Raw genomic sequence first — 16440 nt, 5'->3', positions numbered from 1 at the left:
ATGTCGCATTTCAGACTTGTACAGATTAGGTGCCCTGACGATATCAATTTTTTTTCATATAAATCTTTCAGGGATTGATCAACACATCACTTTGTGGCCTGAAAACTTCGGCCAGAATTCTAAACTGGGGAGGAATCTCCATAAAACAATCTATACCTGGCCCTAGTACTTGCTTTGTCTGGCTGAGCACCTCTTCCCTTTATGTCTTGAGTCCTTCCTCCGCTTCTTCACAACTCAAGGTAAAGAAAGCTCTGCCATGCCAAAACATTAATAAAAATGCGTTGCTCTTGTGTGTTGATCGTTACAAATTACTTAATTTTGTTTCTAATGAATCTTTCAAATATTTTCGGGTAAAGGGTAAAGTTAATCTTTTGAACTATCTTTATTTTTGACATAATCGTCCAACCTCTTGGAATAGGTCTTACTTTGAAGAAAATACGCTATTCGTTGAACCCAGACTGCGGTCAGCACTTGAGCAGCACTCACTCAACAACAAAAAATTGTCACGTTTTGAGAAGTGAGCTCATCTGATAATCTATCTATATGCGCTTTGAATTGTTTTAACTTGATGTGTATGAGCCACCCTGTTTCAATGAGCCTTGATATGTTTGCCAGAGATGTATGTTTTTCCCATTCCGGGTTTGTCTGTTATGATGACCAATTTGCGTTCTGTTTCGCATGAGGTTTCGTAGAATTTTATGGACACATAAGGGCGCAGTGTTTCCACAGACCAGTGGGAATATCGCCACTCTTAGTGTGTCTTTAGTACGCCGTTCAATGCATTCAGCCATCTGAGCGTGAATGCTGTTATCTGTGCGAGCCAACCCCCGACGGAGTGCCCCCTTTTTAGTGAGGGTATAACCTCGCCCGTGTTTAGTGTTAAAAAAATGTAAGACTTGCCTAATTGTGGAGTTGATGCAGCCCGTGTATTTTGTTCCGTAGATTCCTAAAACATTTGTCAGTATCGCTCCTGTGTCAGTTGGAATGGCTCCCCGACGAGCCACCAAAACTTGCTGCATCTTAATGTCCAATCCGAGTTGGATCCAGTCGCCAGGAGACGCCAACCTTTTGGTAGATCCAGGTAGTCCCCGTAATTCGTCAATCTCCCCGGACTCCTTCTCCGTATAAACCTCTGCGGCCAATATCACCATGGAAAGTTCTCTGAGGTGATTTTCTGTGTGTAGGATGTCCAGTGGAAGCTCTGCCGACGCCTTCAGGAGGGAATCTAGCAAAAGTTGTAACTCTGAGCTCTTCATCAGTAAACTTCTGTCAACAGCCATGGTTGTGGAGATATGAGGTGTGATTTACCTGAAACAATAATAACAAATTATGTCGCATGATACAGCACGGTGCCAATGGGCCACAATCTAACACGGAGTCACGTAGAACTACGTTATGATGCCACGTGATTCAACTTTATGCCACATTGTGGTACTAAATACCACATTCACATGTCATCATGGCGCCACATGATGCCACACGATGCCACATGATGCAAAAAAATGTAACGCGGTGCCAGGCGCGACCACAGGATATCACGGGAATGTAGGGAATAAGTCCTAATAACACGGTGAAATTTCGCAATGCTTTCGAGGTATCTTAAATGTGCTACACATTTCTTATTTCTGAAGTTGTCGTGAAAAATACCTTTTTATAAACTACATAATATTATCTTCCAAACTTTTGTATTTGAAATAAACATTAATATTTCTAAAAAAAATAATTTTAATATCAAGCAAGAACGTGTTAACAAAAAAACTTACCTGGACATTTTGAGTCAAAACGTCCATAATTTTTAATACAATATTTAAAAAATACATTCACTTTGTGTAGAGAATAAGTAAAGAAAATATCACTTCATTTTTATGCCGTTAAAACAATAAAAAAATATTAATATATTTAAGTCTCTGAAAAGAATAATTAGATTTGAAGGTTTCATAAATAAACATAGAATACACTCACCTCAAGTAGTTGTCACAAAAGGTCACTAAACTGTCGCAGGATTGTCACCAAACCAATACAAATTATGGTATATATTAATAATTATATTTCAATAATCAATCGAGGATGTTAACAGGTACTTTGCATTGATAGATACGTATTATGTAACTTTTAGCATACAGTGAGTCGAAATATGTGATTTGATTCACTGAGGACTTCTAAATTTAAAAAAATTCATTTGTTTAGAATAGATCAACAATTCTTGAGAGAGATACGATAAGGCGCAGAATACGTCTGAGGATTGAAGTTAACTTTGTAGTAAGACTGGCCTAGCGGTTATTTTTAAATACTTGAAGTTCGTTATCTATCGATGCTGATATGAAGGGTGACGTAGCGTAACGATCTGAGTTCATTTTTGGTCGAATATTGCATTACAGACAAATGTAATTGTTACATATAAGATTTGTAACAAGGTGTGCGCATCACTTTACTTACATCAATAATGATAATGATGATTTATTGTCTTCTTTTTTTAGTAACAATATAGTGTTTTTTTGTATAGTTCAGTTTGGTACATTCGGTTTTAGTCTGTGTTTGATATCAGTATATTTCTATTTCAGATCTCCCTATATTAAGTATTCAGTTTTTTATTTGAGATTTAAATGTTATAATGTTGAGGTTTTTGAGTGCAAGTGGTATTTTATTGTAGAGTTTAATACTATGATATAAGAAGCTTTTTTGCCCAAAAGTTGTATAAGTAGTTATTTGTTGGATAAGTTTTTGACCATGAGATCTAGTGTTTCTATTGTACGTGTTTGTTGTTATTTGTTGGGTTTTGTACTTATGAATGTTAATGATTATAGTTTTAGAATATAGTTGATTAATTGACATGATGTTAAGATTGGTGAAGATTTCGTCAGTGCTAGTTCTTACAGGAACTTTCATTAGAATTTTCATTATGGCTTTTTGAGTTTTAATTAGTGGATTTAGTATATTTTTATTTGCACTGCCCCATCCGATAATACCGTATTCCAACAGTGATTAGCAGATTAGCAGATTTTGATTAAGTCTTTTTTAATGAGCACATTCCTGATAGTTTTGAAAAAGTAACTTAGTTTTTTATCTACGGTCTTGGTGTGAGGGACCTTTAAGTACCTACACATTGTCATTTTGCTATTGGTCAAATTGACTGCCGTGGAATTCCGACTTGGAGAGTTGCCAAACCTGAGGGAGCAAGGATCTGTGATTTTGCATTGGAAGCAATCGCCATTCTTTGATCACCAGCCCAGAGCAGCGGGCATTTCCTCTTGGCTGAGGTTCTATAAGATTAATAAGATAATAAACCCATTCATACTTTTATTTCTTGCCACATAATCCCACGGTAACATAATTTGGTCTGTAATCTAATTTTGTTAATTTATTCAGAATGAATGGAAGTGTGTTCATAATTGATTAAAGAAAGATTACTGTACTAAATTAAATGGAAAAATTTGTGACGGCGCCAAAATTAATTTGGGAGGTGTGTTTGGTTACCGCCGAACCCAGAACCATATATTGGATAACAAACATCTAGGCCATAGGTCTCGTTACGTTTGGTGATTTAGCAGGGGCACTCGGGTTTATCGGGTGATGTATGTTAAGGAAGCGCCTGCCCAACGGCTGCGTAATTGCCAGATCGGGAAAGCATGGTTTTGGGAGATACGTAAATATGTTAGAGGGAGCGCGCTAATATTAAAAAAAAACGATAGTAATTAAGCGAAAATGGTAAAAATATTTAGTGAAACACGACTCGTTTCAAATGATAATAAATAAAACATATTAAATAACAGAACAAAACATGTTTTAAATAATTTTCGGAGCTTATTTTGCGATTTTTTTCTGTCGAGTGAATTTCATATAATTAACGTTTCGGCATTACAAATGTATAGATATTATCTTCAAAAATAACGTATATATTTTTTGGAACTTAAAAACTTAAAGAGTTAACGAGAATCTTGTTGTTGATCGGTAGAAATTGGGTATTCAGGGGCATAAGGATAAGGAATTGTCCTTTTCCTTAAACTTAAAGACTACGATTCCGGTTTCACTTAATAACTTAATAAAAGGAATTGTCATTGAGTATATATTTTTTTTTTTTATAGTCGGAGGCGGTTTACTTACGTTCCCCGCGAGCACTTAGGCCATAGGCCCATTGTACTATCTCCCACTTTACCTCATTCCCTTGCCAGTAACCTGATCCCTTTTATGAAGTTCACCAGGGCTGTCATTGGATATGTGGCGATGTCTTCTGGTTCCACACTGTGTCGTCACAGGTATCTAAGCCTTATTTCCAGCAGAGCGGGACATTGGCACCATAGGTGAATTGGAGTCTCTTCCTCCTCTTCACATTTCCTACAGATGTTGGTGTTTTCCACTCCCAACAGTTGCATGTGTCTCCTGAGATGGCAGTGTCCCGTTAATAGTCCTACCAGTTCCCTCAGTGAGTTTGTCATTGACTATAAATTTGAAGTCCTTTTTTCTGTTATAAAGAAACCCCATCGGTTACAGAGTTTGTAGTTTTTTTAATCAATTTTATTCATTGTTGCCACCTAATCCCGCGGTAACATAAGGAATTGTCTTTAACCTTAAACTAACGGCTTTAAGGACGATTCTGGTTATAATGAAGGATAAGGAATTGTTCTTAACCTTACAATTAAAAAACTTCAATGTGCGACAGCCATTGACTACTCTACAAGTCCAGGGTGAATACATTTATTGTTGGAATAACCAACACGTAAGAAGTCAAATTTTCATATTTAAGGTTAAACGCAACGCTACTTATTCTTTATATTATAAAAGTAAATTAAAATTATAAATGCTATTTGTTTACGCCCGTACATACGTAATAATAATATGAATAAATAGTTATGTCCGTAAAAGCAGTCAATTCTTATCGGTGCAATATTGTATTTGCATGTCTTTCTCGAAATAATTGAGTTTTTAAACGAAAAAAACTAATTATTCGTGTTCATTTTGCATGTGTACGGGCGCGAACAAATAATTTGTGTTAATATATTAAAGCAATACCTTACATAAAGCGTATTTAATAAAATAAATTAATTGAATGAACACGTAAATTAAAGGAGACCCATGTAACCCTTGAGGTGATTTTGCACAAAAAATCATCGAAATATTATTATTATTATTATTAACAAGCGTCGTGTTTAACCTTAAATATTACAATTTGAGGTTTTACTCGTTGAGTTATTCCAAAAATAAATAATAATTTCACTAACTTAACAATTGTATAAAATATGGAAAAAGTGACTTTGATCGTTATTTCCAGACACCTTTCAATGTTTAGGTTACGCGTATCGTGTTATCAGTATGTACTGACGTATCCTGTGTTAGTTTAGGACTAATGGCCGTCTTACATGGCACATTTTTAATCATTTTATCTAATCGGGCTGAAAAAATGGACGTGTTCTATTTTGGTAGTTGGTATTACCGATTTTCATACATTTTAAGATGGCGGACGTTATTTGACGTCTGCCAACTATCACTGTTTTACGTAACTATATTACGTAAAAACGTTGAATGTTAATTCAGTTTTATATTTAAAATATAGGTAAAAAGACTACAATACATATTTATTACTGTTTGTGAATGTGTATTACTGTTAGATATTGCGAATTTCGCGTGTATGTTTGATAATTCACATTTTGTTTCTGCCATCTCTCATTGTTTACATAACTATTGTTGCATTATTATTGCACATTTAAAATATTAATAAAAAGTTGAAGTATCAACTACAATATGTATGTATTATTGATTGTGAGTGTGTATTACTGTTAGATATTGTAAATTTCGCATTGTATGATCGATGATATGACATTTTGTTTTTAGGAAATACTACAACTTTAACGTTAACTTGATATTGTAACATACTGTTTAATAAATATAAACAGAGTGAATGATTTATTTATGGAGTTGTGACAGCCGTTATTTTGGCATCTGAGCTGCTGTGTTTTGTTAGTTTCAACCCATATATTTTATAAGAATATCGCACCGATCAAGATACGATGATCAGGTCAGCAATGTCGCAAAACCTATAAAAACATTATGACAAAGGTTCAAAGACGAACGAGTAGACAAACACATCGATTGAGTAATAACAAAGCACGTGACAAAGCGCGCAAATGACAATGACAGATGATTTTATGGCTGTGATCTATGGTTATGTTTTAGTACCGTCTCAGAATATTATTTCTTCTCACAGACATAGGAATTAATAGACGAGAAGATAATGGCGAGGGGTAAAATCAACTATTGAAGAACGAAGGGGGTTAAGCTGACTGTGATTCGTCAATAAATCAATCTGACAGTAAATAGGCATCTCGCATTATAATATCACCATTTAGTTCTTAAAAGTAAAATCTGCTTTTGAATGAATAGACATTTTTACATGGGAGCGCAAATTACTCGTCACGTTATGAACAAATTTGCTAAGTCCAAATTCGGCAAAGTAAGGCAGCTTCTATTTTCAGAGTCGTAGTTAGTTTCAGAGTATTTAGTTAAGACACTTTTACAAATGTTTCATAATTTACTTACCCCAGTAAACAACGATGAGCACACTTGAGAATCGCTACATTGTGATGTGATAGTATATGTTTCTAAAACTGATCCATATAATACGGTGTGAATAAGCTTAAAATAAAGTAAAATAATGCTTACTTATGGAATGTAATACGACAATTGGGTTTATTCTCTTTTTCACATCTATTTTTACAAGTTTTCATATCGCAAGTCAACATTTTGCAGTGTTATTTCGTAAAATGAACCGATGACGCCTCGACCATAGTTCGCACAAGAATGATGACGTCACGTTTTTAAATTTCACTTGAGGCCATACGCGAGCACAGCCGGCTCCAATGGAACCGGTATGGGGAGTGGGGATAATACGCTCTTAATCACTTAGGGCAGGTCTACTAATATTCATATGTCTATGGCTGTGATCTATGGTTATGTTTTAGTACCGTCTCAGAATATTATTTCTTCTCTAGTGGCAACTGTTTATATGAAATCGTAAGTATGAAAATAATGATCGTGTAAAGCGAATCTTTTTCGTGCGGGTCCCGATATGGGGATCGGTATGAAAAAACGTACGGTGTGAAGCATTCATTACTGAGAAATGTCGGTGTTGACAGTCAACAAACACAAACGGCCGCACCCATTGAGATAAGCACGTGTTGATCCACGGTTGTGGGAAAAATTCGATATATTTAAAAATGTGTTATCTTCAAGACCTTATGAAAAAAATGTATGTTTAAGCCACTATTCTTAGAAATTCCTAAATAACCGTATTTACGATGCCCGGAAACTTGGAGTCAAAGCGGGAAACTAGTGATATATGCAGCACAATCTATAATACTTCTCTAAATAGTATCAAATGGAAAAAAAACTGGACCACGTAACGGATTTTGACTAGGGTTTTAACTATCATTTAGAGAATTTCTTCCGAAAGGTTTATATATATATAATGCATATTATACTTATAGAAGGCAGAGAAAAGCCGATGTTTATCATAGAATTTAAAACCACAAAACTTTACTCTAAATTATTCACTAGTATTATATATATAAAAGTTCTGCCAGCCTATGTTTGTGCTCGCAAAACTCGAAAAGTAGTCGACCGATATCGCTGAAAATTTCAAAATTTGTTATTATTAGCGCCAGGAGTGTTTAGAGAATGATTTGAATGATAGAAGAAGTCGGGGACGCCCGAGGAATGGAATGAGATACGGAGTAGAATTAAAGCCGATTTAATGTAGTTTTTTAACAGTAACATTGTGATTAGGGAATGCAATCCTGTTATACCGGGATCCCGAATTACCGAGATCCCGCAGACAGTAACATTGTGATTAGGGAATGCAATCCTGGTATACCGGGATCCCGAAATACCGAGATCCCGCAGACATTTTGCGGGACTAATCTCGGTCGAAAATTTTGCGGGATCCCGCTGGACTGGAGGGATTACAGAGAAGCTTCTACAACTGCATCGAGGTCCAGTTCTTCCACATCGGCTCATTGTCCTCAACCATCAACTTTGGCAAAGAAGCATAAAATCACTGACCATTTTTCAAGCGAAAACAATACCGTCGAAAAGAGGGTATCACGAATGGTGTCTAAAGATGGTTTACCATTCCGAGTTTTCTGTACCTCGTCGGATTTGCGAGATCTTTTTAAAGCCGGGGGTTTTAACTTACCAACATCGTCTAATTCAATCAAATTAATGATTATGAATTACGGCAAGACACTAAAAATGAGGGTTATTCAAGATCTTTTAAAGCTGAAAGAGAGCAACTACAGATTTACCCTCACTTACTCTGAATTACTTCGAGTCCGGTGGATTAAAAGGCACATACCTTCAATTCACTTACAATGCGCTAATGACTATTGTGCCAACCAGCGTGGAAGCTGAACGAGCTTTTTCAGCCGCTGGCTACCTTGTGTCCAATATCAGAAGCCGTTTATCAGATGACACAATTAATACTTTAACTTTTTTACGAAGCTATTTCCAAAATAATGTTTAATTAAACTTACGATGCTCTTTGTACAAGAATATTGTTTATCGTGTGAACGTTATTATTTAAGTTTCAGTTCAGTTTCAGTTTCAGTGCCGGCAATCTGGGCGTTTATTTTATTTTCATTTGTGTACATAGATTTCTTTTACCCACCTCACTAGACAAAGTCTGTTCCGAGGCGCGTATGTTATGTAAATGTATGTCTTATCTTATTCTTTTCCAATTTATGACTTAAACTTTACCCATGTCTAACTAAAGGTATACCTTTTAATAAATCATTTAAAATGTCCCAAAGAACTTGTTTTATTATAGGTATAAATTTAAAACTCTAAAAACAAGGTTGGTAGATCGAGGTTTTTTTTTTTAACATTATTTCTGGCTTTCACCCTTCAAGGGTGTTCTTGGCCATCATTTAAAATTATTGAGAAATGAAAGGTGAATTTAAATATTAATTTTATTTAAATGGGCAAATTTCAAAATTATAATGAAAATTGGAGTCGAGTTCAGACTTAGAAGAGATGAGATGTTGAATGGAGGGGAGGCAATTTTAGATAAGGCTTGATAGAAGAGAGGATATTTGTTTAGAGAGGGACAACCAAAAAATATGTGATCTAAAGTTCCCACTTCTAGACCACAGAATGTACAATCTGGGGAGTTAAGGACGTGAATTTTAAAAAGATGGGAAGGAACGGAACAATGTCCGATCCTCATTCGAATGAGTGAAGAAATTTATTTTTTTGAAAAATGAGGGAATTGCTGAAACCACGGTTTTGATGGAATAGTTCTTTGTATTGAGGCATAGCAGGCTCCCTTGGATTGACTAGCAATGTGCCAATACTCTGCCCAAACATTGCGGGATCTATCTTTGATGATGGAAAAAATGTCAGATAGGGGAATGTGGTTTACGAGGGTAACAACAGGGTTGGACGCTCCTTGTTTTGCCAAGGCATCCGCAATATCATTACCCATGATACCAACATGTCCAGGAATCCAAATCAGAGTTACAGTTTTACCAGAGCTTTGAATGGAGGCTATCATCTCTCGAATAAGGCATACAAAGTGATCATCAGGATGAAGAAGAGGACTGGATTTAAGTTTTTGGAGGGAACTGAGAGAGTCAGAGAGAACGAGGGAATGTTCGAAATTATTTTTGATTATATATTTGAGAGATTCTATTATTGCAATGCACTCGGCTGAAAATATTGAAAATTGATTTGAAATTGAATGAAATATTCTGTCATTAGAATTATTGTGGTAAACGTTAATACCTATACCACAGTTAGGAGAGTCGGGAGATTTGGATCCATCAGTAAATAAAAGAGAAAAGTTGGGCCATTTAGATGAAATAATGTCATTGAAAATATTATTGACAGTTCGGGCCGGGAGATTGGAATGACTTTTAAGGATTCCGATCCCTTCAAATATTGTTGGGGATAGGGTGACGTGACTATATTTTAATTTGTATAAGGGAAGTAGATCATTTTGGATGATGTGAAGCTCTGAGAGAGACTTAAAATTTTTACAGATGTCAGGAAGAGGTTTAGTTGAAGCTCTGATTGTAGATGAATGGGTTGAGTCAATGAACAACGAGACGCTGGGGATAACCTGATGACATTTAGAATTTAAACATTTAAGAACAAATTTGTCAGCAAATAGTTGACGCCTTAAATAAAGAGGAGGATCAGAACATTCTACTTGAAGGGAATTGATGGGTGACGATTGCATCGCTCCAGTTATAATTCGCAAAGATTTAGATTGAATTTTGTCTAATTTATCAAGTACATTTTTTGAGGCAGTACTAAAAAGTGGGCAGGCATAATCGAGATGGCTTCGAATAAGTGCGTTGTAAAGCAACTTAATGCAAGTAGGGTGAGCTCCCCACCAAACGCCAGATAAGGATCTGATGATATTTAAATTTTTTTCGCATTTAGTAACTAAATTATTAATATGGGAAGACCATTTAAGTTTCCTATCAAATGTTACTCCCAAAAATTTTACTTCAGAAGCGTTGGGGATTGGAGAATTTTTAAATAAAATTTGAACGGGGGTATTTTTATGGCGGTTTGAGAAGGTGACACACTGAGTCTTTTGGATTGAAAGTTCAAAACCATTTAAGGTGAGCCATGTGCAAAGGGCATTCATGGCTTCGTTAAGATATTTGACGGCGAGAGGGATGATTTTGGATGATAAGAAGAAAGCTATGTCATCTGCGAACTCAATAACTTTTACTTGTGGGGGAATAGTGACATGCATATCATATGTGTATATATTATACAGTAAGGGGGACAATACATCGCCTTGTGGTAAACCCTTCCAAACAGACCTACTTTGAGGAGAAATATCTGGAAGTTCAATGAAAATTTTTCTATCTAGAAATAGATTAATAATAGATTGAACAAACATGGGGGGAAGGCCAAGGCCTAGAAGTTTTTTTTTCAGGATTGGGATGGAAACATTGTCAAAGGCGCCTTCTATATCTATAAAGACGGCAAGACAAACTTCCTGTTTAGAAATTGATAAATTAATATCAGTGCTGATGATGGCAAGGTTATCTTGAGTGGATTTTTTTTTCCTAAATCCAAATTGAGATGGAGAGAGAAGCTGTTTACTCTCGACAAAAAATTCTAATCGGTTTTTAATTAATTTTTCATAAAGTTTACTGAGGGTGGATGAAAGAGCGATCGGCCTGTAGCTGGATCCAGAATTTGGTGATTTGTTTGTTTTTAAAATAGGGATGATTATTTGACAACTCCAGTCATCAGGCATTATACCAGTCTGGAAGATTTTGTTTAAGATGCTTAAGAAGTTGTTTAGAACATTATCATTACTATTTTTGATTATGCTGTAAGGTATACCATCTCTGCCTGGAGATGAGTCCTTGACTATTGATAAACAATTTTTTAGCTCAATTAAGGTGAATGGAGAGTCTAGCCAATGATTAGACATAGGAGTATTATAGATAGGCGTTATTTCATCTAAGTTAGGTACAGAAGGGGGGGCAATTTTGTCCAAGAATTCATCTATCCATTTAGAATGAGACGCTCGAGGAGATGGTGAACTGAAGGAGGATCGAAATCTTCGGATCATAGACCAAACTTCCGAAATTGGAGTGTTCGGAGATACTGAACTGCAGAAGTTGTACCACCCAGATCTTTTTTTTGACCTCAATACCCTTTTGGCATTGGATTCAGCGTTTTTGTATATAAGATAGTTCTCCATAGTCATATTGTAACGATAGGAAAGAGATTTAGCTTTCCGAATTCTTACTACTTTGGAACATTCCTCATCCCACCAGGGAGTCGGAGGGAGTTTTTTTAAAAGAGATTTAGTTTTAGGGGGAGGATTTGATTTATTTATTGCAGTTATGAGCATTGATTTGAAGTTATTATAGTCATCTTTGACGGAAAATATATTGGTGTCGGGTAAATTTAGTAGGAACTTGTCCATATGAGAGTTAAATTCATCCCATTTGGTGTGTTTCGTTTTAATCTTTGTCGAAATATGAGATTTGTCCGATTGGAAAGAAGTTTGATAAGTAATGGTGATCGGGAAATGATCACTGGAGCAAGGGTCGGGGGACACCACCCAAGAGGAGAGAGAACCCAGACTAGTAGAACATATCGAGAGATCCACTGCACTGGGGTTTGTGCTGGGGCGAGAGATCCTAGTAGGAGATCCGTCATTCAAAAGGAAAAGGTTGGATTGATCTAGGAAATCCATCACACTTCGACCATCTCGGTCGGAGAAAGCAGAACCCCAGACGGGGGAATGGGCATTAAAATCGCCTAATATAAAGAAAGGAGGGCTTAGTTGACTTACAATTTGCAACCAAATTTGTTTATTGAAGTGGGCTGTTGGGGGAAGATAGACTGAAATAAAGGATGTGTCCTTTATTTTAGCTGCAACCATTTGGAAGTCAGCATTGGGGGGTTTGATATTATTTATTGGGGAAAATGATATGGATTTCTTAATAAAAAGGGCAGCACCGCCGCCCGAACCTTCCGGGCGGTCGTCGCGGAGACAGGAATACCCTCCCACATTAAAGTGGGTGGATGGAGTAAACCAAGTCTCCGAGATAGCAGCCAAAGAAATAAAGTTGGAATTTAATAGGTTAAGGAGATCAGATTTGTTAGAAATAGCACTTCGGCTATTCCACTGAAGTATTTTGAAATCTTGAAGAGTCATTTTGAATAAATGATTTTAATGTGGAAATAATAGTAGCAGCGTTGGACGGTTGATTAGTTTGAGAAGAAATAAGGTCAATTAGAAGCATAATGAGAGTTTGGATAAATGAAGAATTGTCTTGGGAGAGTTTTTCAGAAAGTTTTAGAGAGTTCATTGAGGACGGATTATAATTATTTGCACACCCATTTGTGGCATTTGAAAGAGGTGAACCATTGGGATTTAAGAGCAGTGAGTTGTGTTGTTGCTGATCGTATCCAGGAGCCGGTTTAGAGATATCGTTTTTGTATGTGAATTTAGTTGAACGAGAAGAAGTTGTTGTAGAAGAGGGAAGAGGGTTGGATGAGGAGTTGCTGGATAAAGCCTCAGCAAATGATTTTTTGACAGGCGGGAATAGTTTAGAAGCCTGCAGAAAAGACAAGTTCTGGGAGGCCATAGAAATTTTTATATTTTTTTGGCGAGATTGTTCTGGGCAAGAAGTGTTGATAGCTGTATGTGAGCCTGAGCAGTTAAAACATTTGGGTGAGGAGGAAGAAGGACATTGGTCAGCTGCGTGGTTTTCTCCACATTTAAAACATCTGGGTTGAGATCTGCATGCAGCTTTGGTATGACCAAAACGGCAGCAATTGAAACATTGAGTGGTGGGATAAGTATACATTTCAACTGGTAATGAGTTGAAGAATAAATATATATGGGAGGGAAGAGATTGACCTTCAAAGGTGATAACTACAGATTGGGAGGGCTTCCAGGAAATTATACCCTCAGAGGAGTCCTTGTAATTTAGCCTCCTGGCTTTTATGGGATTGCCAATGTGTTGGGGGGTTGAAAGTGAAGACAGAATTTCTTCGATGGACAGATCGGTCGAGATACCTCTGACCAGGCCCATGCGAGTGATATTGAAAGTAGGGATATATGCCTTGAACTTTGAATTAGATGAAATGAAGATATTTTTGATGAAACTGTTGGCAGCTGACCCTGAGAGGAATTCGACGGAGATTCGGAAGCGACCCTCGACTTTTACACCTCCAGGCTTGATTGAAAGGTTCTTGCTATTTGATAGGAATTTGCCAAATTCAAGAGGGTGGATGGTTTTTCCTTGCTCAGTTTTTTGGGCGTATACTATGAATGGGCCACGGGAATGAGGAGAATAAAAGTTTGTTGGAGGAAGTTGAGAAAGTGCTGGTGGGGATTGTGAAGTCGAAGGAGAGTCAAGTTTTATTGGGGAAGAAGGAGTAAATTTCCTTTTTTTGGTAGAAGTCAAAATGACAGAATCACTGTCAGAAATTTCTCCATTTTCCCCGTCTGGGGGGTCTGGAGAGGGATCTGGGGGCTTTGTAGGGGGTCCAGGAGGGAAATCTTCCTCCATTATTCACAACAGTAAACAACTACAATAATAGTATGGAAAATGACAGAAGTAAAAAAAGGTTATAAATATCTGGAAATCAGCAGCGAAAAGTGACTCCTGGAAGATCAGGAGGGAGAAGAAACCTCAAGGCACAACACACTACACTTTTCTTTGCCAGAAAACAAAAAAGAATGGTAAAAAATTAATTTTAGATAGAGCAAAACAAAACAACTGATGACAGCCAAATGTTATTGTTGCAATCGGTAGATCGAGGTATTAGGTCTTTATTATACGATTGATTAGATATCTAAGTCCACTCTGCTGGATCCCGCAAATACCTGGATCCAGCGGGACTAAGATTGTTCAGTCCCGCAAATACCTGGATTGACATTTTCTTGCTGGATTGCATTCCCTAATTGTGATATACAGTAGTGAATGGTGGAAAAAGTCGGAGATGCCCGATAAAGACATTTTGCGACAATTGCGGGATCCACTAGTTCAGGCTGTACCCATCAATGTAACATATCATTGAAGAAGAATTGTTGATTGTAATTTTGTTGAGTTATCGTGGAATTATACGGTGTCCGGAAATTAGTGGTACAATGAATTAAACTGGGGAATGTGTATTACGGTGACTGGATAAATCATCAAAATGGTAATACATAACATTTTTAAAAAGTTATATAAAGTCATGGATAAAACAAAAAACAAAAACTTTATTGACTGGGTTAAGTAGGTTAGGTTAGGTTAGGTTAGGTTAGGTTAGGTTAGGTTAGGTTAGGTTAGGTTAGGTTAGGTTAGGTTAGGTTAAGTTAGGTTGAAAAAAAAAATTTTTTTTCATCGTTTTTAATGACTTTATATCACTTTTTAAATGTGTGTTGAATAATCACTGTGTTGAGTTATCATGGAACCATGTATTACATAGAAAATCCAGAAAATAAAAACACTTTGATATATCATTTATTTTAACTTTTTTTTGAAAACTTTAGGATTAAGAAAATATTGAATCAGGGTTTTTTTTAATGACAAGTCCCAACTGCTCCCAACCGTCAGGGGACAGTGGGACTAAGGCATATCCAATTTGCCATTTCAAGCAACGTTTCAATTAAGAATATATGTCTTGTGTCTTGTGTCTTGTGTCTTGTGTCTTGTGTCTTGTGTCTTGTGTCTTGTGTCTTGTGTCTTGTGTCTTGTGTCTTGTGTCTTGTGTCTTGTGTCTTGTGTCTTGTGTCTTGTGTCTTGTGTCTTGTGTCTTGTGTCTTGTGTCTTGTGTCTTGTGTCTTGTGTCTTGTGTCTTGTGTCTTGTGTCTCGTGTCTTGTGTCTTGTAAACAAGCGCTCAAATCAGAAAAATTGCATCACAAAATCGACACCAAATGTAGATAACGTAGATTCATCAGTTTGCAAAACGATGACGTCACGGAATATCTTAACATGGTAAAATGATTTGTCAATGCATATCTCACAGGTAAATTCCTGTGTCGAGACTTCATTAGCATTGTAGCTACATTGCTAAAACTTTTTTAAATTACGACAAATGGTTCATAGATGTCTCTTGAAGTTGACTCCTTGATTTCGCATATTGTGTAATTGTGCTCTCAAAAGGTAAGTTGACTTTTTTTATTTTATTTTTTATTTATTTTTTTTTATTTTTTTAATTTTTTTTTTATTTTTTAAAGAAAGACAAACATTCCCAGGTTACGAATAACCCAACAATGTTTGAAAATCTCCTACTACCACCACAGAAAGCCGAAAATGTTGCTTGTGTTGTGATGGAGGACTTAGCCAGACATACTTGGTAATATTATTTAAAACCCTTAAAAATACTTTGAAAATTCTTGATTTGAACATTTTTTGCTGACTATAAATAAAAATAGATCACTTTAAAATTTACTGATTTTTTTAGAATAACTTCAGTTTTTTTTTGTTTTTTTTACTATCTTAAATTCATCTCCAAGAACTACACCATCCTGCAACTCCGACAGTATCATTTGATTTGGTCGTGTCATCTCAACTCCGGTCGTCTCCAACTTTTTCTATCGATACATTCTCTTCTCCGTTCATTCTAACGACTCGAGCGATATCTGTCTTATATATAAATTTACCATATTATTTAATTAATACCATTCCTCAAAATATTAATATGAACACATATAAAATTGCTTACTGCTGTATAAATACAATGAATCCACCTAGATTTCTCCGTTTATCCAATATTTCAAGAGTTTCAACAGCTCCCAATCTTCTGGAGCCAGTGAGACTATGGCATCCCCAATTTGGGTATGTTGTCAGACTGTTGTTGTGGGGAAGAGAAGGAGATGGGTAGTAGGAATAGGGGAGTACCTGGCTATTAAGATATCGTCACCTAACACGGCTACAGTCTTTCTTTCAAGCAACTTTTGAATGGTGTTC

Source organism: Hesperophylax consimilis, chromosome 19 (assembly GCF_061612785.1).
Source record: "Hesperophylax consimilis isolate HC1 chromosome 19, BYU_Hcon_1.0, whole genome shotgun sequence".
Classification (NCBI taxonomy): Eukaryota; Metazoa; Arthropoda; class Insecta; order Trichoptera; family Limnephilidae; genus Hesperophylax; species Hesperophylax consimilis.
Note: the sequence above shows the minus strand (reverse complement) of the source record.